Source organism: Sesamum indicum, linkage group LG10 (genome assembly GCF_026168435.1).
Source record: "Sesamum indicum cultivar Baizhima isolate 11 linkage group LG10, ASM2616843v1, whole genome shotgun sequence".
NCBI classification, from domain to species: Eukaryota; Viridiplantae; Streptophyta; class Magnoliopsida; order Lamiales; family Pedaliaceae; genus Sesamum; species Sesamum indicum.
The window spans coordinates 8,577,243-8,602,584 of NC_142666.1; the positions used below are offsets into that span (position 1 = coordinate 8,577,243).

At 34.3% G+C, this 25,342-nt stretch overlaps 2 pseudogenes across 1 annotated transcript; one reads left to right on the forward strand and one right to left on the reverse strand.

The window, feature by feature from the left end:
* The first annotated feature begins 1,135 nt into the window (after positions 1-1,135).
* On the forward strand, positions 1,136-6,142 carry LOC148786609 (uncharacterized; annotated as a pseudogene).
* Positions 6,143-15,371: 9,229 nt separating this feature from the next.
* On the reverse strand, positions 15,372-20,835 carry LOC105172301 (beta-glucosidase 12-like; annotated as a pseudogene). Its single transcript, XR_016067843.1, has 11 exons — positions 20,628-20,835; positions 20,473-20,542; positions 18,119-18,177; positions 17,907-17,982; positions 17,704-17,771; positions 17,519-17,606; positions 17,175-17,434; positions 16,758-17,084; positions 16,560-16,662; positions 16,258-16,360; positions 15,372-15,707 (listed from the first exon to the last, which is right to left on the reverse strand). The product of XR_016067843.1 is annotated as a beta-glucosidase 12-like (transcript).
* Between the last annotated feature and the right edge of the window lie 4,507 nt (positions 20,836-25,342).

The following is a 25,342-nucleotide window of genomic DNA, read 5'->3' on the forward strand; positions in this document are numbered from 1 at the left end:
GAGTCTTGTTCGAATTTAAATTTTGGTGCTTTTCTTAATTTTCTATTTCATTTGTCCTAATGCTACAAAATAGAATTTAATTAGGAGTATTTGGTTGCAAAATAGGTCAAAATATTACATGAAATAAGCACAAAATACGATACACCAATATCTACAAACCCATCTCTTAGAACCCTAGCCCTAAACTCATGGCAACAAGGACGGTAAATCGGCAACAAGGAAGGCGACGAGTACGGCTTCTCCAGGTAATCCTTATTTCTTTGTTGCATTTTACTTATTCTTCTTTTTTTTGGGTTTGGGTGTGTTTTTAGCATCTTGTTTTTAGCAAAATTTCGGAAAATTTTTGTATCTAATGTTGTATGTAATGTTGTAATTTCTGGAATTTCTGGAAAATTTCTGCAATTTCTGGAAAATGCTAGTCGTTGTGTGAAATTTCTGCAATTTCTGCAATTTTCCTCCCTCTGTTTCAGTTTGCAATTTCCCCTCTGTTTCAGTTTGCAATTTCTGCAATTTATAAATAGTGATGTATTTTAATTGATTGAACCAATTTCCTTTAAGTTCTTTTCCTACATATTTATATTATGAGGATCAAAGAATCAATGCAAATTGCAAATATTCTGATGACAAATGCTGCACTGGATGAATATGCTTGAGCTCAACTACAGGCCTGCCGTTTTCCTTATTTTTATTCTGCTATATGACTCACTGAAAATGTTGTGTTATTCATTAATATTGCTTGTAAAATGTTGTTCTCTAAGGCCAATGAATCTCATATTGCTGAGCAGGATAATATTCCATTTGTAACTATGAATAGTAGGTTGATAGTTTGAGAGTGTGAAGGAGACTTCAGAACTAATTCCTCCAACTATTCATTCTCCAGTCCACCCATACGTTTTAGTGCTTCTATCCACAAACTTGGGAAACTAATACGAAACCTCTGTTTTTCAAATTGTTAACCAACAACATTAGTAGTATGAATTTCTCAAATAGTACTAGTTAGCAGTACAAAGACAATGTCATGTGCATGTATGTGATAGTTTCTTCATCAAATAAAAATCATTTTTTCCTGAATCTTTTGATTACTATCTTATTCTTCATTAAGATTGAGATACTTTAATTTACACATGTATTTAAATGTTATAATTAGGCCTAATCTGAGATCATTTGTTCCTATTCCTTTTTTTTTTCACTTGTTTCTTTTTATTTGGTGATTAGCATTTTTCACTTCATTTTGATGTCATATCCTTTAAATTTTGGGACTTTTCTTATATCAGTGGATAAAAAACCTTGATGTTCAAAATAATGGTTAATTCATCTAGCCTCATTTCTCTAAAAATTGCAGAATAATGAATATTGACCGTAGTTGGATGTGGAGGCGCTTGGATGATAATGGTTTTCTTTTAGATGAATTCATAACAAGGGTTGATCAGGAGTTCTTGAACTTTGCCTTTAATAACCCACCATTTCTGAATAATGGACAAATCAAATGTCCATGTTCTAAATGCGGCAACACAAGATTTTTGAATCGGAGTGATGCGCATTTACACATAGTAAAAAATGGATTTACTCGGGGTTATAACATCTGGTACGCACATGGTGAATCATTGAACACAAGAGATGATGTGGGGGGTTCTTCAACCGCTCCTTATGTAGAAACGTCTCGTTATAGAACAATGGTGATGGATGCAATAGGCCATGAGTTCAGCTCCGACTTCACGTGTGCTGAACAACTGCCTAATCCAGAAGCACAAAAGTTTTTTAACTTATTAAAAGATGCTGACGAACCATTATGGGATGGCTGCAAAAATCACACAAAACTCTCTGCTGTGGCCTAACTATTAAGTATCAAATCAGAGTACAATTTACCTGAAGCTTGCTATGATCGACTTGTGTCAACAATCAAAAGCATGCTGCCTGAAGATGAAAAGTTGCCAGATAACTTGTACACGACCAAAAAACACCTAGGTAAACTTGGTTTAGGTTACGAAAAAATTGATTCTTGTGTAAACAATTGCGTATTGTATTACAAAGAGAACAATGGCCTTCAAAAATGCCCTATATGTTATCATCCTCGATATAAGCCAATCAAGGCAGGATCACGGAAAAAAGTACCTTTCAAGGTGTTGCATTATTTGCTTTTGATACCTAGGCTCAAAAGGCTATATGCATCTAACTACACCTGTGAGCACATGACATGGCATGCAAATAATCCTTCCAGCCAGGAAAGTATGGCACATCCATCTCATGGAGAGGCATGGAAGCATTTCGATCGCACTCATCCATCATTTGCCTCAGATGCACGAAATGTGCGCCTTGGATTATGCACAGATGGTTTTAGTCCATTTGGGAATTCTAGAACTCCTTACAGTTGTTGGCCTGTTATTATTGCTGTATATAATCTTCCCCCATGGATGTGCATGCAAAAGCCTTTCTTGTTCCTGAATATGGTTATACCGGGCCCAAAAAGTCCAGGAAAAAATCTTGATATATTTTTACGTCCATTAATAGACGAGTTGAAAATATTGTGGACAATTGGGGTGCAAGCTTATGACGTGTGCAAAAAACAAAATTTCAACATGAGAGCTGCTCTTTTATGGACAATCAGTGATTTCCCTGCAAATGCGATGGTATCTGGATGGAGCACTCATGGGTTGTTGGCATGTCCTTATTGTATGGAAAGGACAAAATCTTTCAGACTTCGTTATGGAAGGAAGGCATGTTGGTTTGATTGTCATCGTCAGTTTTTGCCTCCTGACCATCCTTATAGAAGACAAACCTATAAGTTTCGGAAGGGAAAATGTGAAAATGATTCTCCACCTATGCGCTTAACTGGAGAAGACATGCGACAAAGGGTGGATGAGCTTCCTGAAACCATTTTTGGAAAACCACCAGGTGGTACACACCCAATTGATGGATTTGGCAGGACACATAATTGGGTTAAAAGGAGCATATTCTAGGAGTTACCATATTGGCACACAAATCTTATCCGACATAATCTGGATGTCATGCATATCGAAAAAAACGTCTTTGATAATATCTTTAACACTATTATGGACGTTAAAGATAAAACAAAAGATAATGTCAGATCTCGAAAAGATTTGGAGTTGTATTGTAGTCGTACTGAGATGCATTTGTTTGAAGGTGCAAATGGAAAAATCTACAAACCCAAGGCACCTTTTACTTTAACTAAAGCACAGAAGAAAGAATTGTGCTCTTGGGTAAAATCATTAAAGTTACCTGATGGGTATTCCTCAAACATTGCTCGTTGTGTGAATGAAGAGGAATGCAAATTTTATGGAATGAAGAGTCATGACTGTCATGTGTTCATGCAAAAATTACTCCCAATTGCATTTAGAGATCTACTACCGAAACCTATTTGGGAAGCACTGACTGAACTCAACAGTTTCTTTAAGGATCTATGCGCAACTATATTGCGTGTGGAGCACATGCAAAAACTTGAGAAGGACATTGTTGAGATATTGTGTACGTTTGAGAAAATTTTTCCCCCAAGCTTCTTTGATTCTATGGAACATCTACCAGTTCATCTTACGTATGAAGCTAAGGTTGGTGGACCTGTACAGTATCGATGGATGTATCCATTTGAGAGGTAATTTTTTTTAAGTTCAATTATCTTATATAATTAGAAAATATAAGTTATCTTGTGTAAATTAAAAGTTTAACAAATTTTAGGTTTCTATACCATTTGAAGAAAAAGGTTGGAAATCGAGCTAGAGTTGAAGCATCAATTGTTGAAGCCTATATGATTGAAGAAGTCTCAACATTTTTCTCTTCATATTTTGAACCACATGTAAAATCCAGATTAAATTAGGTTCCACGAAATGATGATGGAGGAATGATAGATTCTTGTGAAAGTCTATTTTCTACACATCCTGGACGACCACTTGGTAATAGAATTGCAGTTAGATATCTGGATGAGGATGAGATGAAGGCTGCACATAGATATGTCTTGATGAATTATGAGAAGATTGATCCATTCTTGAAGTGAGTGATCTAACTCGTGCATTATGTCCTCACAAATGTTTCTTATGACTTGTGTCTATAATTAACATATGATCATCACAAATTCTGTAGGAAATTTGATGAAGAAAATAGAAAACAATTTCCAAGAATAACTGACATGGAACTTGAAACATTGCGGGACACAGATTTTTCTCGGTGGCTACTTGCTCATGTAAGTAATAGATTACTTTCTAACAATGTATATATTACCATATTGAAAATTATGTTATTTTATCATTTTTTTTTCTTAGATTCGAGATACACGTAACGAAGTTGACGACCTCATAAAAAAGTTGGCTCATGGTCCCAATCGACGTGTTTCTTGCTATAAAGGGTACTTTGTGAATGGATTCAAATTCCACACTTTGGAGTACGGGCATTCTAAAGCAACAACAAATTATGGTGTATGTGTTTTGGGGAGTACCTACAATGAATATGAAATGGATTATTATGGAATTCTGGAAGAAATTATAGAATTGGAGTATTACGGGATAAGACGTGGGGTTGTCTTGTTTAAGTGTCATTGGTACGACACTTCTGATCAAGGGCTTAAGTGGCACACATCGGGTCTTGTGGAAATTAACCATAAATTAAAATTAAAATCAAATGACCCTTTTATATTGGCTTCCCAAGCACACAAGTCTACTTCACAAACTTTCCGAGCACTAAAAGAGAGAGACGTGATTGGTGGGCAGTATGCAAAGTAAAGGCTACCGGTAAATTTGACGTCCCATTAGTTGAAGGACAAGACGAGAATATTGAGCAAAGCGTTGATATTGCTTTTCAAGAGGATGAGACATCTGATCCACACCAAATTTTGATTGAAACTGATCGAGATGAGATCAATATTGTTTCGGACGGTGTGGTAGAAGAAGTAGATGCAAATGAATTTGAGGGACTTCAACATGGGGTAGATTTAAATGAAGTCATAATAGAGGATGAAGATCATTGGGAAGGAGAAGAATTTTGGGAAGGAGAAGAATTCGAACCAGAAGATGATGAGCAAGAAGAGGAATATGATTCAAATGAAAGTGATGAGGATATGGACACTGTTCGTGTAATTTTATTTATTTAATTCTATCGCTTTATATGCATTTTATATCAGCATTGTTTGTCATAGCAATCTCAATCTTAGAACTTAATAGTTTTTTATTTTTCTTTGACACAGGATGGTGACTAGAGGACGAGCAAGCGAACGTGCACGAGGGCGGGGCCGGGGGCGGGGTAGAAGTTTGCAACTTCGAGATGAGAACGAGGAGTTAGTGGGAGATCACTTATCACAACCTTAAGATAATCCAAGTTCTAATCCTAGTGAAGAGGTGCATGGACAAAGTATCTCATCTCATATTCTTCCCAGAGGTTCGAATAGTGAGACGCAAGTAAGACAATTTTTCTCATTCTTTTTTTATATTATTTATTATGCATTAGATAATTTCTAATATTGTCTTTTTTTTTTGTACAGGTGGGTGAAACAATACCTTCAAGATCTGAAAATGAACAAAATACAGGACAAAGTGAAGGTATTGTATCACATGGACGTCGACGGGGACCCAATAGTGGAGCTCAAATCCCAGATCATCCAAGTAAAAGGACAAAAGTGACAGTGATGAACAATCGGTAAGTTCAAAGCTTCTAAAATTGAGCTTAATATAGTCATAAATAATGTTAGCTCTATTTCTTAATTTTATATATTTTTTAATTTATTCTGTCAAAATAGATTTATTGAAAATGGTGTTACACGAAACCTCACAAATAATATTAAAGGCATTTGCACTGAAGCATGGCCAAGATGGCACGCAGTGCCAAAAGCATCTAAAGATTTGTTGTGGGAGAACTTTAAGGTAATAAATACTATTTATATTTAATCCAATTTATTCATTGCTAATTATATAGACTTATTTTGTAATTATTTAATGTGATTTACTGTTTTGACATGTGATAGTTGAGGTATTGGTGGGATAATCTAACCGATGAGGAAATGAGGAAGGTGTGGAATGAAAATGCAAGTGATCGATTCAAAGAAATGATGTACAAAGCTAAGCAAAAGGCACTGAATGATGCTCACAAACAGTTAGGTAGAGAACCAGAGATGAGTGATATGATTGATAGAGGTCCTTATTGATTGAATAATCAATTATGGAATGATCTAGTTCAGAAGTATTGGGCCTCAAAAGATTATTTAGGAAAATGTCAAACTGCCCGAAAAAATTGTTTGACTGAAAAAGATGGTTCGATAACAAAACACACTGGTGGTTCTATTCCTGTTGGGGCACATAGGCAAAAAATGGTAAGTTTTAAGTATAAATTAAGTTTTTAGATATCTTTTATGCAATTTATTGACATGTGAATTAATATTGTTTTGTACACTATAGGAAAAAGAACTTGGTAGAGAAGTGACTGATCTTGAGCTATTTCAAAGATGTCATAGAAAGAATAAAGGAATCGGGGAGTTCATCGACAACAAATCCAAAAGAATTAGTGTAAGTATAATTTGTCATTGGATTTAAATATTGATTAGTATATATGTTGAGAAATTTTGTTAGACTTTTATTACATAAATGTTCCTTTGTATGGAATGTACTGTCACAGGAAGAATACCTTGAAAAAACGGGTTGTACTGATGTTTCTTCATAGTCTTCATTTGATGTCTCAACTTGGTATGATATCACTGGAGGTCCTTCTGAAGGACGCTTATATGGATTTGGTTGTAGCTCCTTATCTACAAGTCAAGTTCAATCAGTTCTACTCTTAAAGCATCTGACTAGAATGAGTTAACAAAGGTTGTGGAGGAATTTTCAAAACGAGAAGAAGAAAATAGAAAATTGCTTGAAATTGCTCTTGAGAAGTTCGAAAGAGGGAGGAAGAGTCTCGAAAGAGGGATGAAGAGGCTCGAAAGAGGGACGAAGAGGCTTGGAAGAGGGAGGCAAACCTACAAGAACTTGTTCGAAAATAACTTCAAGATGTGGGATACACAAACCATCAATTTGCTGGTGGGTCGGGACAATAGGAGCAACAACATTCCAAGAAAGATAATTAGTTTATTTTTTCTGTTGGTTGTTTATCACTTAGTGTATGTTGATTTGGGTTGTACTTTGACATATGTTTGTTGACTTGGGAGTAGACATTGATATTATTTGGTAGTATTTGGATGATGACATCAATTATATTAGTGTTGTTGTATTTTGAGTATCTTTTTTTGTTAATTTTTGTTGTTCTTGTTTGGAAAATTTAGATTTTGGTATTGATGGAATGTATATTTGATGGTATAATGAGCATGATATTAATTTGGGTACAGAAATTAAAAATCTGCTCAAAAAAAACCAAAAAAAATTAGAGACGGATTAGAGACGAAAAATTTTGAAAACTTAGATACCGAATAAGAGACGGAAAATTTTGAAAATTTAGAGACAGAATCAGCGACGGATTAGAGACGGAAATTTGTGAGATTGTAGAGACGGATTAGAGACGGAATATTTTCTTCATTTCAGAGAGGGAATTAGAGACGGAAATTATTTTACCTTTGTCGATGGAATTAGAGACGGATTACCTACGGAAATCAGAGACGGATTACAGTTAAATTTTCTTCTCTTTTGGCGATAGAACAACCGAATTTTCGGTCTCAGATTTAGCGACGGAATATTTCCGTCGCTAAATTAGTAGAGACGCGGTCTTCTGCGACGGAGTTCGGCGACGGATTTTTTCGTCTCTAATTTGTTTTAGAGACGGAATTCCTACTTTCAGAGACGAAAATTTCCGTCTCTGATGCCCTGTTTTCTTGTAGTATATAACACTAAAACAATAAGAGTTACCTGTTGATTCATCCATGTCCTGCAGTTGTGCAAAGTTAATTATGATATCATCAAAAGGAGTCTTTTGTTGTTGCTGAGGAGACTTATTTGTAGTCATCAGTTCTCTAATCTCACTCCTTACAATGGTAGATAGGTTAGTATTTGTTGTCCCCGAAGCATCAGTACAATGAGCAGCCTCTATATTAGCCACAAAACCCCTGCCTCTACCAGTTCCCTTCTTCTTCTTGTCAATTAACTCCTTATACCATTTAGGATTCCCATGCAATTTAAGGCAATTATCCTTTAAATGTCTAGTTTTCTTGCAATAGTCACATAAAATACAGCCTGCCCTTATCTACCCTATGTTTAGAATCCTTGTGAATTAGTTGATAAATGGCTCCGCTAGCTCCAACAGAGTGTTGAACTTGAACAAATAGTTGCTTCTCCCCACTGAGCACCCTGGAAAATCCCTTCTGTGTATGAGGACGGGGATCCATCAATAATATTTGACCACATACATGTTCACAGGTGTTGTTCAACCCCATAAAGAATCTTATCAGTTGTCGCAAATCCTCATGAACTATTATATGTCTATGTGCAGCACAGACACAACTCTAAGCATACAAGCTCATTCCATAACACCTTAATTTTGGTAAAGTACGCGGTGAGTGTCATGTGCCCTTGAGAAAATCGATGCGATTTCTCATTCCAGATTATAATTGTTAGACCATTAGTGCCGCCATACCTTGCCTCCAGTTCCAACAAAAGGCTTCTAGTTGAATGGAAGCATCCACAATCTCCTTTGAAACTGTATTCAAATTCAAGTGATTACCATGTAATCTATTCTTATCCATTCATCCAAATCTTCAGAATCATCAGCTGAATGACCAGATATCCCATCTATTAAATTGAGCTTCTTCTTAGCTTCATGAGCAAACCGTATTGCTCTACTCCAAACCAAATAATTGTCCAAGTTAATGTGGACAATTTTAGGGTAAATCCTGTACCTTTCATAGACGGAGGATTCTCCAAATCTCGACAAGGTCTGTTGCTCGAAGTATTTGCCTTTGATATCTACGGCTGATTTTCTGCCATACTGTAGAATAAACTCAGCGATAGCGAGAAAAATGTATTTGATTGCGCGTGGTATGCAGAGACCTTCAGATGAAGGCTCTGATACCATTCAAAGAAAATGAAAGTTGAAAGTAAATTGCAAAAAACACCATGAAGCTAGCTGAAGATTTCTGCATTTCTCAATGATGAAGACGATGAACAGTGTTCCTATTAAATACAAATCAGGATTCACACCTCTTCAGCTAAAACTAATCCAACAAACTAACCAACTCATAACTGACGCAACCAGAGGCACTTGAAGTGGACTAATGAAATCAGGAATAAACCATTCGACACCCAACTTACTAAAACATAAAAAATGTAGTCGTATTTACAAGTGAAATGGAAAAACGTTATGAGAAAAATGCGCGTCTTCCTCGAAGCATCACTATCTGCTATCTTGTGTCAAGGTGATGCTCATGGCAATCTGAACCACCAAGATTTGATATCCAGAACTCTTCACTGGGTTCATGGCTGCAAGTAGAGCACTACGAAGGAAGTTAGTTCTATACAATTTGCTCGCAAGTAATCACCCTACCAGGTAATAGCCAATACTTTCAATTTCTATGGACCAGGACTCTTGAGGTGTAATGAGGTCATCCTTCTCTTCCTCTGATAAAACCAACGACTTCCCCGACCTTCCCAGAACAGTCTTTATCTAAAAATGACGAAGCTAAAGTGATGAATACCGTAAATAGCTGATACCATGGAGATAATCTACCACTAAACTAACCAATCCCCTATACGAAGGAGAAGCAACTGTAAGATTATGAACCAACTGACAATGTGAACTCAAATGAAAAGCTATATACAAGAAAAAATTAAATAGAACAAAAAAGCACAGAAGATCCATATTGTTTGACAGAGCTAGGAGATGATAGTGTTGAACAAAACCCGTACTTGGGGTTAAATCCATTTTGACCCTCTGTGATATAACAAAATATCAAAAATTCTCTTATGAAATTTTTAATGTTAGAAATCACCCCTATGTTACGAATAAATAATCACACCGTCCCCTAATTAATTTGAATCTACTTTTTAGAAACAATGACTAAAACTAGGCTTATTAATATATAATTATTTTAATTTATAATATATAATTTATAATTATTAACGTATATTTTATAATTTATATAATTATAATTTATAAAAAAAATTCAAAATTAACAATTATACCCCACCCCCCACCCCATCTTCTTCCCCCCTCCCCCACCCCTTTCACCTCCAAACCCCCCACTTCCCTCCCCCAACCCTTTCACCTCCTTTCCCCCCTTCCCTCCCCCCGCTGCCCGATTGGGTGACGCAGGCCGCTCAGATTTTTGGGCAATGCCGGTCGGCCTCACTGGATGGGCGACTGTGTCGCCCATGGTTAGGAGGGCGCCGGCCCTCCTCTTCAGCAGTGAAGCCGCTGCTGCTGTTTTTTTTTTAAATGATATATAAAATTAATTTTAATTTAATTAAAATAATAATTTATTAGATAAATAATTAAGTAATTATTATATAAAAGAATATTTTATTACCAATAAAAATATATAATATTTTAATTAAATAATTATTATATAAAATAATATTTAATTATTAAATATATATATAATATTATATATTAAATGTGAGAGATGGGAAAAAATATAAAAAAAAAGCACTTATAAATTAGTACCAAGCGCCTGATTTGGAAGCTTGCTGTGTAATTTCATAAAGAAAGAAAAGTGTGTGAACCTCAGCGAATCCAGATTTAAAACTAGTCTCCTAGACTGAACCGACCTTTTTAATAGATTATAACTAAAGTAGGAATGGTAAAGAAAGAGATGCACTTTCTGGACACAGGATCCAGAATTTTTTCGAGAAAAGGTCCCTTCCCTCAATATCATGATCGGGTCGACCAAAGTCACTCTCTCCAACCTTTTCTATCTATCTTTAGAAGTAGGGCGAGAGAAAGTCAACACGATATTTTTGTTGGTTTTTCCAACGGAACTTTTATAAGAAAATCGCAATCAAAGCGCGTGTGGCCCAATTTTTGTACGGAGGGATTTTTTTGAACTTTATTTTATATCATAGGGGGGTATTTGATACTTTAATTTTCAAAGGGAGCTTTTTGAACATTTCTATTATCACAGGGAGAGTCTCTGAATTTTTCCCCTGTGCTTGACACAGCTAAAACCTTCAACTTTCGTGCAGAAGACAAACCCTCGTTCAAGAGACAAAATCATCCTACCAGAGACTAGGACGAATTTATATTAAGGTAGTATTTTGTAATAGTTGTTTCTTTATTTTATTTCATATTAGAGAGAAAAAAATGAGATGAAATTTGTTTGATCGGGATTATTTTTATTTTTTTAATCATAAGTTTTAAATCATTTCGCTCTCCAATTTATACTTGAGCTTTAATTATGCATAGAATTTATTTATTTATTAACAATAATTCTTTTCATTTATTATAAATTTTATTTTACGCAATCAACTATATATATAAGAACTTGGCATCTTGGATTCCATAAAAAATTGATTTGGTTATCAATTTATCTATTTTTGAGAGGGGACTTTTTTTTATGGATTTCTCATAACTTGTCCTATTTTCCATGTACAGTGACGATATAAAATTGGAGGTTTTAAAAATTTCGAGAAAATAAGTCCTCAGTCATAAAATTAATTAATAAGTGGGCTATATTATCAAATCAAATTTTAATGGGAATAAACATTTCATACTCCCATATATAAAATACAGAAATTGAAATCCTTATATTTACATAATTTGGGGATTCTTCTTTATTTTTCACTTAATTTAGCTCCACCACTCCTTTCTCCTCTTTGCAATTTCTTTTTGTCAACTTTTATAATTGAAGGAGCTTTCTAACTGAATTTTCAAAATGGGGGTAGGTGGTTGTAGCGGAGAGTTAACTAAGATATTAAAAAAAATACAAATTACAAAAAATAAAATTAAGAATAATTACTCTCTTCACCTAAGGTTGATATAATTATGTATAAATTCCCTGTGGTTCAAAAAATTACACCTGATACCTCAAACATATGTAGCCGTCTAACAAATAGGTTTTTCTGTTCGTCAAAATTAACTAAGTTTATTGATATTAACAAAAAACTAAATAAAAATTAATATTTATGGTCGATTGACTTCTTAGTGATCAAATAAATTTATTCTAACTAGACTAGCCTTATAATGGTGATGATAAACTTTTCCACATGCATTAATGTGTAAAGATGTATAAGGTTAATTTGGACAAAAAAAGATTTATTTGACCTATAATAAATTTATAATGAGCCAATCGAGGATACATATGTTGATTTTTATCCAATTTTTATTTTTAGTTAATATCAACAAATTTGATAAATTTTGACTAACAAAGAAACTTATATATTAGAGGAAAGCAAACTAAGGATTAGTAAATATAATTTTTAAAAGTACAAAAAATTTATGTGTAATTAAACCAAATCCCATAAAAGAGGAGTGTAATTATTATATAATTGTTGTTGAAGTAAGAGCAATGAACTATTATTAACTGAAATAAATTGATTACAAACATTCCTGTCGGATATCAATATCTCTAATAAAGACCATTACACCAATGATACACTGATAAATAATATGCATATCTATACCTTATTATTATTGCAGAGCACAACACGAATTCCTTTTCCTTGCAGTAACACACGATATGCTGCACCTTTCAACCTCATTCATGTAGACCTTTGGGGACCTTACAGAATTTCCACAGTTTCCAATTGTAGCTACTTTCTGACTATCATAGATGATTGTAGTCGCAGTCTCTGGACCTACCTTATACAGCATAAGAATCAGGTCACTTTCACTCTTAAGATTTTTTTTTCTCTCATACACACTCAATTCAATCGATATATAAAGATTATGTGATCTGACAATGGATCGGAGCTCTTAAATCGCAGTTGTCGCGACCTCTGTCATACACTGGGGATAATTCACCAAACTTCTTGTGCTTATACTCCTCAACAGAATGGTAGAGTTGAACACAAGCATCACCATCTACTCGATGTTGCAGGAGCTCTACTATTTCAAGCCTCTTTACCTAAAAAATTCTGGGGGGGGAATCTATCTTGACTGTGACCTACCTCATAAACCGAACTCCTTCCAAACTACTTCAGTGGAAAACTCCTTTTGAACTTCTCTATGGTACTGTACCCTCCTACACTCATCTTTGCTCTTTTGGTTGTCTATGTTATGCCACAAATACTAGCCCTCACAAACATAAGTTTGAGTCTCGAGCTCACAAATGTGTGATGATTGGATATGCCTCCACTCAAAAGGCTTATAAAATGTACGATCTCGAGAACTCTTCATCTTTTACATCCAAGGATGTTCAATTCTATAAAGATATGTTTCCTTACTCGAGCTCGCAAGCGATCTCAACTTCCTATCCACTTCCCATAGTTTCTCCCCATGCTGATATCCTTGCCAGTAATCCTCAGTCATCCTCTACTCAATCTCTCTCCCCTACTAGGTCGCCTGACATACCCGACCTCATTTCTGTACGTCGTTCTGCTCGAAATAGGCAGCGACTTACCTGGCTCAATGACTTCGTTTGTCATGCCAAATCCACTAACTGCTCTACTTCCTATCTCAGACTACCTCTGCATATATGTCTTTTGTGGCTTCACTGTCTGTTTCGTAGGAACCTAGGTCGTTCACAGAGGCAGTTGTGCATCAGGAATGGAAAGATGCTATGCAATCTGAATTAGATGCCTTGGAGAAAAATCATACTTGGGAACTAACCACCTTACCCGAGGGGAAGAGGACGATTGGATGTAAATGGGTCTACAAAACCAAACTGCGAGCTGATGGGTTAGGAGATCGTTATAAGGCTCATCTGGTAGCTAAAGGTTTCACCCAAGTTGAAGGAGTGGACTATGGGGATGTTTTCTCTCCGGTCGCCAAAACTGTGACTGTATGATTCTTTCTCGCCATTGCTGCAGCTCGTGAATGGCCCATACAGCAGTTGGACATCAATAATGCATTTCTACATGGACACTTGGACGAAGACATTTATATGACTCCCCCTGAAGGATATGAGGTCGCACCTCATTTGGTTTGTAAGCTAACCAGGTCGCTATATGGACTAAAGTAAGCATCTCGTCACTGGGATATGGAATTCACCTCTCGACTTACATCTTATGGATTTCGCCAATCAGTGCACGACCACTACCTTTTTATTAAGGATACTCCTTCAGGACCACTTGTGTTGTTGGTTTATGTGGATGATATACTGCTCACTGGTCCTTCTATTTCAACTATTCAGGCCGTTAAAACCTATCTTCACAATTTATTCACAATCAAATATATTGGGGACGCTCGGTATTTTCTTGGGCTAGAGATCGCTAGGTGCAGTGATGGTCTCTATATCTCGCAGACTAAGTATGTCATAGACATTATTCGTGATATAGGTTTATGTAAATCACGACCTGCTTCTACACCGTTTCCACAAGGTTTGCGGCTTCAATCTACTTCGGATGATCTGCTTCCAAGGCCGGATTCATACCGTCTCCTCGTGGATCGTCTACTATATCTTGGATTCACTCGTCCAGATATTTCACACTCAGTTCAACAACTTAGTCAGTTTCTCACACACCCGTGCGAGTCGCACTGGCAAGCAGCTCTACATGTAGTTCGCAATCTTAAGAGTTGTCCATCAAAGAGTCTCTTCTTTCCCTCACAGAGCTCGCTAACACTGAAAGCTTATTGCGACGCTGATTGGGCGACATGCCCAGATTCCAGACGATCACTTATAGGTTTTTGTATATTTCTTGGACCAGCTTTGATTTCTTGGAAAACTAAGAAGCAATGTACGGTATCTCGGTCGACAGCTGAGGCTGAGTATCGTTGTCTAACTGTTACTATCTGCGAACTGCGTTGGATTTCTTATATTCTGACTGATCTCGGTATATCTACTTCTCTTCCTATTGATCTATTTTGTGATAACAAAGCAGCATTGCATATTCTGGCCAATCCTGTTTTTCACGAACGAACCAAACACATAGAAAAGGACTGTCACTTAGTTCATAATGCTTGTAAAGAAGGTGTCATTGCCCCTTCTTTTGTAAGGAGCTCGCTACAGCTCGTTGATCTCTTTACAAAGGTGTTGCCCATGTCTACTTTCACGAGTTTGTTGACCAAGTTGGGCTTGTTCGCTATCGAACCAGGTCTAACTTGTGGGGGGAAGTTGAGAGTTTGAAGATTTCATCTGATGAAGATTTGGAGGTTGCAGGGTAGTTTTTTTCTGGTTTTAGACAGTTTCATGTTCTTATCCATTATTGTTAGTTTTATTAAAAGTAGTTACAATATTTGTACATATAAATACATATATTATGACATATATTTTTAGTATTGCAACATATTAAATTTTAGAGAGTTTTTCCTTCTCATTTCCTGCATGTTTTGAGTTATTTTCTAGTTTTACAATAACCAAATACCACACAAATCAAACACTTCAACAATCAATAATCCGAGATTTTGGTTTCATCACTAGAAACCCAATCACTCAAATCAAACATGGCTAATTAAAGGTACCAGTCGATCGGGTGTAGCTAATTAAACTCTGATCTTAGTACCTTAACATATATAGGCTCTTCTCTCACTTTGCATTCAGAAAATTCTTGAACCAAATCGTTGACCTTTTAGGAATTCTTTTAAGCTTATTTATGAAATCAACATAGCAAATTCCAAACCGCTGGGTATAACCGGATCCCCACTCAAATGTGTCCAAAACTGACCATGCAATGAAACCCTTCACTCTCACGCCTTGCCTGTCACCACAAACACATCATTTGATAGTGATATGAAGTTGAATTCTATTTCCAATAGTTAATATTTGAAAACCTTTTTCATTTTGTTTTTAGGAAATTTTGTTTTCTATGTAGATTGATTTTGATAACAGATTAGAGATTTCTACACAAAATCATGTTTAATATCAACCACTATGATTTATATTTGCTAACTTGCCGAATAATTCGAAGAAAAAGGAGATATCATGGTCTTGTATGCATTTCCTTAATTTATCATATTTTTCTATGAAATTATTTTCACTTCAAACGAAGTTTTCGATCTAGAACCGCGCAAGAAAAAGAAAAGTTTAATATATTTTTGCTAAGAAGATCGAAATTTTAGTCATAATTAAGAATTATATCAAATATTTGGGTCATACCACTATAAAAACAAATAATCTTTTGCCAAAAAAAAAACACATTACTTAAGAGTTATTAGCAAAGAATTTCCTACACATGATTTTCGATTTCTCATAATTTCCCAAGCAATTTAGTACAAAACAAAATTAATAAATAAAGGAATTAAACTTACTGGATGGCTTGGTGAACCGCCCGAAGATGACCATTGTAGAAGTTAACTCTCTGGATGTCTTCTATAGCATGTTTGATGGTACTATTATTAACATCACCCATACCTAAGAATAGCATACAAGAAATTAAATACGATTTTTGGATAGCATCTATACTATAAATAAATATGATTTGAAATTAAAAATAATTACACTCTCCTTCTTTGAAATTTGATGTAATTATACGCCGACCTCCTATAATTTGAAAAAATACGTGTACCGAAGTTACATAAAGTATTAGTAAAAAAGAATCCTCAAAATTTACCATTTTCTGTGATGTAAATAACTGGATTGTTGTATTTCTCCTTAGTGTAGACAAGAAGAGAATAAAGTCCTCTCGGATAGTCAAAGAAAATGCTCACTCCAGTCTGAAAATTAATCATAAGATATAAATATTACAAAAATTGATCCGACAACAGAATTTAGGAAAGACTCGTAAGAAGAACTCTTGATGGCAACTTACTAGCTTGCCCATGGGTACACCGTCGATTTCAGCTGTCAAATAATTAAGAAAAAAATAATGTAAAGTTACTATTTGGAAAGTAATTTCATACTAATTATCCCATATCTGAGATGTTTGAATCAAATTGTTGAAATAAAAAAGTTACTTGACAGATGGACCCTTTTATCTGTTGTGCTGCTATTGGTTGCAGTGTGAGATAAAATATGAGCTGCATCCATATATAAAATCAGGAGCTCGTTGCGCTGCTTCCACGTCCAGCTTACTGCTTGAATATGGTATGAACCAATGAGTTACCAGTGCTATTCCTATTTCTCCTTTTTGAATTGGCTGTAACATAATAACTCATTAATGCATTTGAACTTCTGTCCTCCATTTATGATCAAATTGTTTTATGCATGAAAATAAAAAATAATTAACCTCAAACTTCCTCTTGTATAGTCTGGCAGCAGCTGCATGGGCAAAAAGTAGATGATGAGCGACAATATAAGGCTCGGTTGCTGAATTCCCTTGGGCACAAAACGCTCCTAGAGGAGCACCTCCCAGGGGCTAGGTTGCCGATGAAGCCTCCATCATATCCACCATTGGCGAATGTAAACGGCTCATTTACTGTGATCCAATGCTTAATACGATCACCAAATACTTCGAAGCAAAGCTCCTCAAAATCTTGAAAATCATCACTGCCACCATAATAATAACATTCGTTTCTTTTTATTTCGAAAAATGTATCACTTGGATAATAAATATATGTGAATATGACTTGCATAATACGAGGACTTAGAAAGCCTAAATACTCATCCTCTAGGGCTTGGGGAAGATCCCAATGAAATAGAGTCACAAATGGGGTCATACCTGCATTTTTATTTCAAGTTACAAACAAAACAAGAAACGTACAAAGTATAAAATTCAGGAAATAATTTAAGAAGGCAAGATATATAAATTTGGTCACCATTGGCAAGGACATTGTTGTAAAAGGCAATTCCTTCCTTGTTTATTCCCCCACTTTTAGCTTTCCACCTGAGAAATTTTAAGCATTCAAGTCTGAAATATTAAAAAATATAAAAAATTGAAAATAAAAAAAAAATGAGAAATCAAAGGGTATTTTCCCTATAATAAAGTATATATAATAATAATAATATTTTATGGTCTTACGAGGTAATATCCAAGGCCAAGAAATGGACATTCTCAAAGCATTCAATCCTAAATGCTTCATCAATTTCACATCCTCCTGCCACATTAAATTTCAACCGTTGATCATGAATTAAATTCAATATCACCAGTTCAGACTAATTAGGACAAAAGCATTTATATTCAGTTGTGAATAATATTTTTATCAAATAAAATTACTCAAAATTTGAAATTACTTTATATAGATGATAGAAGTTGTTGGCCACGTCTCCGTTGCTCCCATCCAATATTTTATCTGTAAACTTGTCCAATTAATTATGGATTTAAATATTTCACTCCATTTATAATCTTATCGAATTAATTATTATCACTAAATACATATTGACTAATAATAATATTAAAATTATCGTTAAATTTGTTTATCACTAATTTTGTATTTTCTTGTAGACTTCGGAAGTGAATAAAGCAATCATTTATTTTCTTGTGTCCCTTTCATACACAACTTGCCTTTGTACCTGTAATAAATGATTGACAGGATCCGAGTGAGTAATATATATAGGAAAATGCAATCTATCTCCTTGTGATATGAGAAATAAGTAAAAAAAATCCATGTAAAAAATTAAATAGCAAATAACTCTATGTATTTTGGAAAATGAAGCAAATTACCCCCTCTCTAAACTATTGATATGGATAATTTGCTAATTCTTTTTTACTGAAAAAACTTTGTTCATTTCACGTCACAAGGAGACAAATTACATTTAACCCAATATATGTGATAGAATAAATTAATAATTTTTATTGATATTTACCTAATTGAGTAAAATATGAAATTATGACCTGATTATAACATCACGCCCCCGAAGAAAGATAAATTTTCGGGTCTTATTCATTATAATACTAATGACTGATATTAAGTAACAATTTTAAGGTCGTCATAAACAATATATATTGAGTGACGATAAATTTGTTACATTATAATTATTGATGAGAAAAATTGTGCATAAAATTTTCATGATATATAATTAGTTACACATTTATAGTGACATCGCAAAATAGTGACAATAAATGATTATTATCAGTAGATTGTCAGTATACATGTATCATTAATTATTTTTAGTGATAATTTAATTTATAATATTTTGTCACTCATCCTTACTAATTACAATTTTTATGAAGTAATTATCACTATTAAAACTTTAAAAATTATTACACAAAATATATAATTAGTGACAATGCTAAAATTATCACTAAATAGTTTTTATTACTAAATTTCTATATTATTGTAGAGTTCGCAAGTGAAAAAGGCAATCATTTATTGTAGCGTGTTGTGGTCACGAGTAACATGGTAGCGTGTCGTGGTCACTAGTACATTAATTATCACAAGTTGAACGTGGGAATTTGTGGTCCCAAAAATATATATAATTATGACAATATTAAAATTGTCATTAAATTTTTGGGATAATTTCACTCTTCTTTCCTGATGTTTGGTGTAATTATACATAGATTTTTTGTGATTTAAAAAATTATATTTAGCCCCCATAATATTTGCTTCCGTTCAATAAATGAGTTCCTCCATTAGTCAAAATTCACCAAATTTGCAGATATTAACAAAAAAATCGAATAAAAATTTATATTTACTTTCGATTGACCTATTATTAATATTACAAGTCAAATAAATTTTATTATGATCAAATTACCCTCATACGTTACCCTGTGAAAGGAAGTATTTCTTCATCGTTATAAAAGTAATTTAGTTGAAAAAAATTTGTTGAACTTGCAATAAATCAATCAAGGGAAAGTCTCAATTTTCATTCAATTTTTTTATAAATATCAATAAATTCAGTGAATTTTTCACTAACGGATGGACTTATTTATTAGATGGAAGCAAACCTCAAGGGTATCAGATATCATTTTTCAAACAATAAAAAATTTACATGTAATTACACCAAACCTCAAAGAAAGAAAGTGTTATTATTCCTTTACATTTTTATCACTAATTTTTTATTTTTCTGTAGAGTTGGTGAGTGAAAAGCAATCATTTATTGTAGTATGTCGTGGTCCCGAATAACATGTGCTCCTGGTACGTTCATTATCATAAGTAAAACGTGGAAATTTCGAGATTCCAAAAATATCAATTTGTTTAATTTGAGTCGAAAAAGAAATCATTTGTTGTTCCCTGTCTCTTTCATACACAACTTGCTTTTGTGTGTGTGATAAATGATTAATACTGAATAATATATGTAAATAAATTAATAATTTTTTGCTGTTGTTTATCCAATTAAATAAAATATAGAATTATGGCCAGAAACAATAGTTAACAATCGTTGCACAGTCGTGGTTGAATATTAATATTCGCTATAAACTTTTACTCTTATCTATATCATAATTAACTATAATGAAAAGTCATATTTCTTTTAGCGCACGGAATTGTAGTTTTTTTCTTTCTTTTTAATATGGTTAAAAGACAGAAGAAGGAGGGCGAACATAACCAATTTTAATACATACATAGAATATTTTCAAGGTTATGAAATTTCTCATTTGAACATATATATATATATGAAGCAACTATAGAGAGTGAGAAATTAAGAACCTGCATATTTATGGGTGTAAGTACCCAATATACTTAGTCCTCTGCCATCTTCGAATGCAGCACCCTCGTACTAGAGATCAAAAATTTATTTATTTAGACCTAAAAGTAAATGTAATTGGAAAAATAGTGCAGACGAAAATAATCAGTATATATACTTGATATGCGGACGAAGCAGCTCCCAACAAAAATCCAGCTGAAAACTCACTACGATTGAAATGGCCGTAGCTGAATCCAAGTAATGATGAGGAAACGAAGATTAGCATAAATGTAGTAAGAATAGAGCTCACTGTAGTTGCCATGTCGTTGTTTCCTTCTACTGTTTGGAGAGGCCAAGTGAACCTTTAAATAGAGGGGTGTGGGGGAAAGGAATCCTCAAAGTAGAAATATTTAAAAACTTTTTTATAAAAATTAAAGTATCAAATGCCCTCCTATGATATAATATAAAATTAAAAAAAATACCTCATGCGCTTTGACTAAGAATTTGCTAAGAACATACTTTATTTTTTTATATATATATTTTTACCCTTCTCTCACATCTAATATATAATATTATATATATTTATTAATAATAAAATATTAATTTTTATATAATAATTCTTTAATTAAAATATTATATATTTTTATTAATAATAAAATATTATTTTAATTAAATTAATTTATATATTTAAAAAAGAAAATGTAGCCACCCGCCGCTGCTGAAGCGGAGGACGTGGGACCGTGCCCTCCTCACCCTTGGGCGATGGCCGTGGGGGGAGAAGGGGAGTGGGAAGCGAAACAGGTGGGATTGGGGGTGGGAGACGGGGGTTATAATTATTATTTTAATTTTTTTTATAAATTATAATTATATATATTGTAAATATATTTTAATAGTTATAAATTATACATATTATAAATTAAAATAATTATATATTAATAGGCCTAGCTAGATCGGTTGACTAAAAGAGAAATTTTAATTATTATGTCTAAAAAAATAGGCTCAAGTTGACTAGGGGACAATATCATTATTTATTCATAACATAGAAAATTTTTTGATATTTTAATATCACAAGGGTTAAAATGAATTTAACCTTTTTTTTTTTTTGTAGTAGCTGGGACTTCGAGCAAGCCACACCAGTGAACTCCGACAACATCAACATTTGATTTTTCTCTTACACAAAACTATGGCACAATATAATATTATCGACAAAATATTATGTAATAATTTTAAAATTGGTATTAAAAATCTATAATGTGTATTAGTGGGGAGGGCTCTTTTGATGTCCAAATTAATTTTGATTTGCTATTTTTTTAATTTTAAAAAAAAAATTATTTTTAACATCCCACTCATCATGAGTTTCCATAACTACCATTTGATTGTTTTTTTTCTCATGAAGTTTTATTTTATTTTAGGTAATTTTTAATTCCAAAAAAAATATATGATATAAAGTACTTTATTTCAAATATTTTTTTATAATTTATGCACATGCATATTGAATATATAAATTTCATTTAGAAAGCTTTGCGTGAAATGTTTTTTATATGTTGCAGATTCTAGTTATTCTAAGATGCAAGTTGTCGACATTCACTAAGAAAGAGATGGTAAAATAAATTATTTTTATCGAAAAGTATCACTAATAATTTTTCTATTTGATAACTTATCCTATTTGATTATTTATATAGGTTTATGTTGAAGATTACGTTACTTATTTGCGTATTGGGTTTTTATAAATTGAAAATAGAAAATTGTTTGAAACTATTCTTCAAGATATGGAATACACAAATTTTCGATTTATTGGTGGGTTTGGATAGGAGGAGCAATACCATTTCAATGGAAATCAATAGTTATTTTATTGTTCCTAATTGTTGGAATGTTTTGGTTATTTGTAATGTTTAACTCACAACTTGTGGTCGTTGTTGTCGGTTTGGGGAGTTTAGATGTTGATATTATTTGGTTGTATTCGAATGCTATAATAACTTAGTTTATATCAGCTAAATTGCATTTACTGCCCCGTATATTAGGGGGGGTAGCATTTCAGGGATTGTAGTTAAGGGTGTAGCAAATAGCATCCCAGAATTAATTTTTTTTTGGCTATTGAAGGACTCCGGCAATCGGAATTTTCAAATGCACCGGAAAATGCTTACCTGGACACTAATTAGGGTTCGAATTTGGGGCTTTTGCTGCTGTGGCGGGGGGATAATAAATTATTGCCAACTAAGCTAAAAAACACAAAAGAAAAATGAAAACAAAAAATAAAATCCAAAATAAAAGAAGAAATCTTCTCCCGTTGAAATCGACCGAAGTATTCTTCTCTCAGAAAAAATCCCTAACCCCCAACACTCCCAATCCCATCCCTGAAGCTGAAGAAGACGACCGAGCCCAACCCGCCACCATTTCCCTTGCTCCGAGCCCGACAGTGCGAAGATTGCGTGATGTCTTCCATGCCCAGTTGGACACAATGTTATTGTGGTAAGCCAGCTTACATCCGCACATCTTGGACTGACCAAAACCCAGGTAGACGATTCCATTCATGCCATGACTACAAGGTATGTAGAGAGCAGTTAATTTTTCCTTTCTATTTTTCCGTTTTTCATACTCTCAAAAAAAAAAAATTTTAGTGAGAAATGTAGAATAATGGGTGTAGATTCTTCCAGTGGGAAGATCCTCCAATGTACTCAAGAGCCAGGTCTGTAATTCCTGGGTTGGTGGGGAAGATGAATCAGCTAGAAATGGAGAAGACAAAGATGGAAAAGAAGATGAAATTTTACTTCAAGTTGCTTGTCTTGTCATGGTATTTTTTTATTTGTGTTTGGATGCTAGGAAGTCGTGCATAAATGGAGTTTTGATGTAATTGATGGTGTTTTGCTATGTAATGGTGTAATTTGTGTAAGAATTATGTAATTGATTGTGTTTTGCTATGTAATGGATGGAGTTTTGCTGTGATGGTGTTGTTTTGCTATGTAAAATTTAGACTAGTAAGCATCATGAACTTTATTTTTATGGATTAGTAAGCATTTTATTTGTTCATATGTTTAAATTGTCTTAAGTTATAACCTGCGAATATGTGAATAAGCTATAAACATTAAGTAATAGATATCACCTCTCATGAGGCGCAAAGCGCACCGTGTGGCTAGTAGTCCGCTAACTACGTCCGCCAATCTTCACACACCTCCGCTCGGCACTAACGCAGTGCGCCGAAATATATCAGAGTCGGGAGGAACAAATCACAAAACTGTAAATTGCACACGCGAATTCAGAAAACCAGATTGCATTGAACTGAAAAGTGCGTATACAATGACCAACGATGCTAGAGCAAGGGGTTCGCCTCCTTACGTCGTAAGCCTTGAGTGTTCTATTTCTACCTGCGTATTGAGGTCAATTTCATCAGTTTCCGTTGCTAACTAAATGATGACGCACCCCTTCCTCGCTTTAGCGAATACTACGATATTATGTTGCATCAGAGAGAGGAGCCCCAAGAACTGGATAGAACTTTCCTCCCCATCTTTCTGGTATCTACCAAAAGATAGGATGTATTCCGACGAAATGCTATGGATTCTAGGCGGACTATAATGAGGAGGACGACAGACCCATCCCATCAAAAAGGAAAGTACCAATCTTATGGATTTTGCACCTTAAAACAACAGTAAAGACATAAAAACAGTAAAGATGATTTTATTAACTTGATCACCTCAAAATATGATGTTTGAATAAGTTTGCCAAACAATGGCAATCTAAGGGCTCACAAAAAGTATAAAATCCTGCCAAAACATCATGCCAAAATGCCAAACAAGTGAAAATCAGAAAACAATCCAAAATGCCAAAAGTACAAGTCAAGTCTATGTTTCATATGAGTTGTTGCTACTGCTTCTTGGAGGCCCTTTAGAGCTTAAGCTCTCAAGTTTGACAATGTGATGAATTTCTTTCCCCCTTGCATGATAACTGGAAAATGTTCTTGGACTGGATGCTGTGTGACACTGTATTGACTACCAAGCATAGGAGGTGGGGCTCTAATATTTACTCTTGATGTCGCACTCTTGGGATGTCCAACACTCTGCAGTTGAGTGTACATTGAAGGTCCCTTAGTGTACTGGGGAGAGTTGAAAACTAGATTGGGCACTTGGAGTGTAGTAAAGATCTCAATCGAATTTTCTGCAGATTGTGAGGTGACTAGGCTATGCATAAAAAGGAAAAAGTGTGAAATAAATTGTAAAAGAAAGCTGCAAAAAGATGTAAAGTAATACTTACAGTAATTGGGGGTAGAATAATTTCTGCCTCATTGTCCACTTGCATCATTTCTGCCTCATTTGTCACCTTCTTTTTTCCTTTGCCTTTCCCCTAAGAAACATCGAAATAAACTATAACAAGACAACTAGAAACCATACAAAATCTTAAGAAATAGACAACTTTAAAAATACTTACAGTAATTGGGGCTAAAATAATTGGAGCCTCATCAGTGACATTATTTTTTCCTTATGTTTGGGTGCACCCCTACTGCAGTTAGAAGAATTCTCCCATGAGGTCCCTTTAAGTGGCACCCATCAACACCAATTATCTTCCTACACCCCTCTTTTGAAACCAATTTTCATTGCTGAAAAACAAACATAAAACTTACTGAATCTATTTTCCCCTCCCACATCTTCAGTCCCCACAATGACAGTGCTACCTGGATTGGTTCTTCTAATCTCATCTGCATATTCCCAGAGTCTTGTGTATTGGTACTCAGGACTGTCCTCAAGTTTTTTCAATGCTTTCCTTTTGGCCCTATATGCTTGATCTTTGGAGATATGACATCTAATCTCATTTATAGCATCCACTCTAAACCCCTTCACAGACCTCTTGGATCAGATTTAAATTTGTCAAGATATTTATCACAGAGCCAACTAGACTTTACAT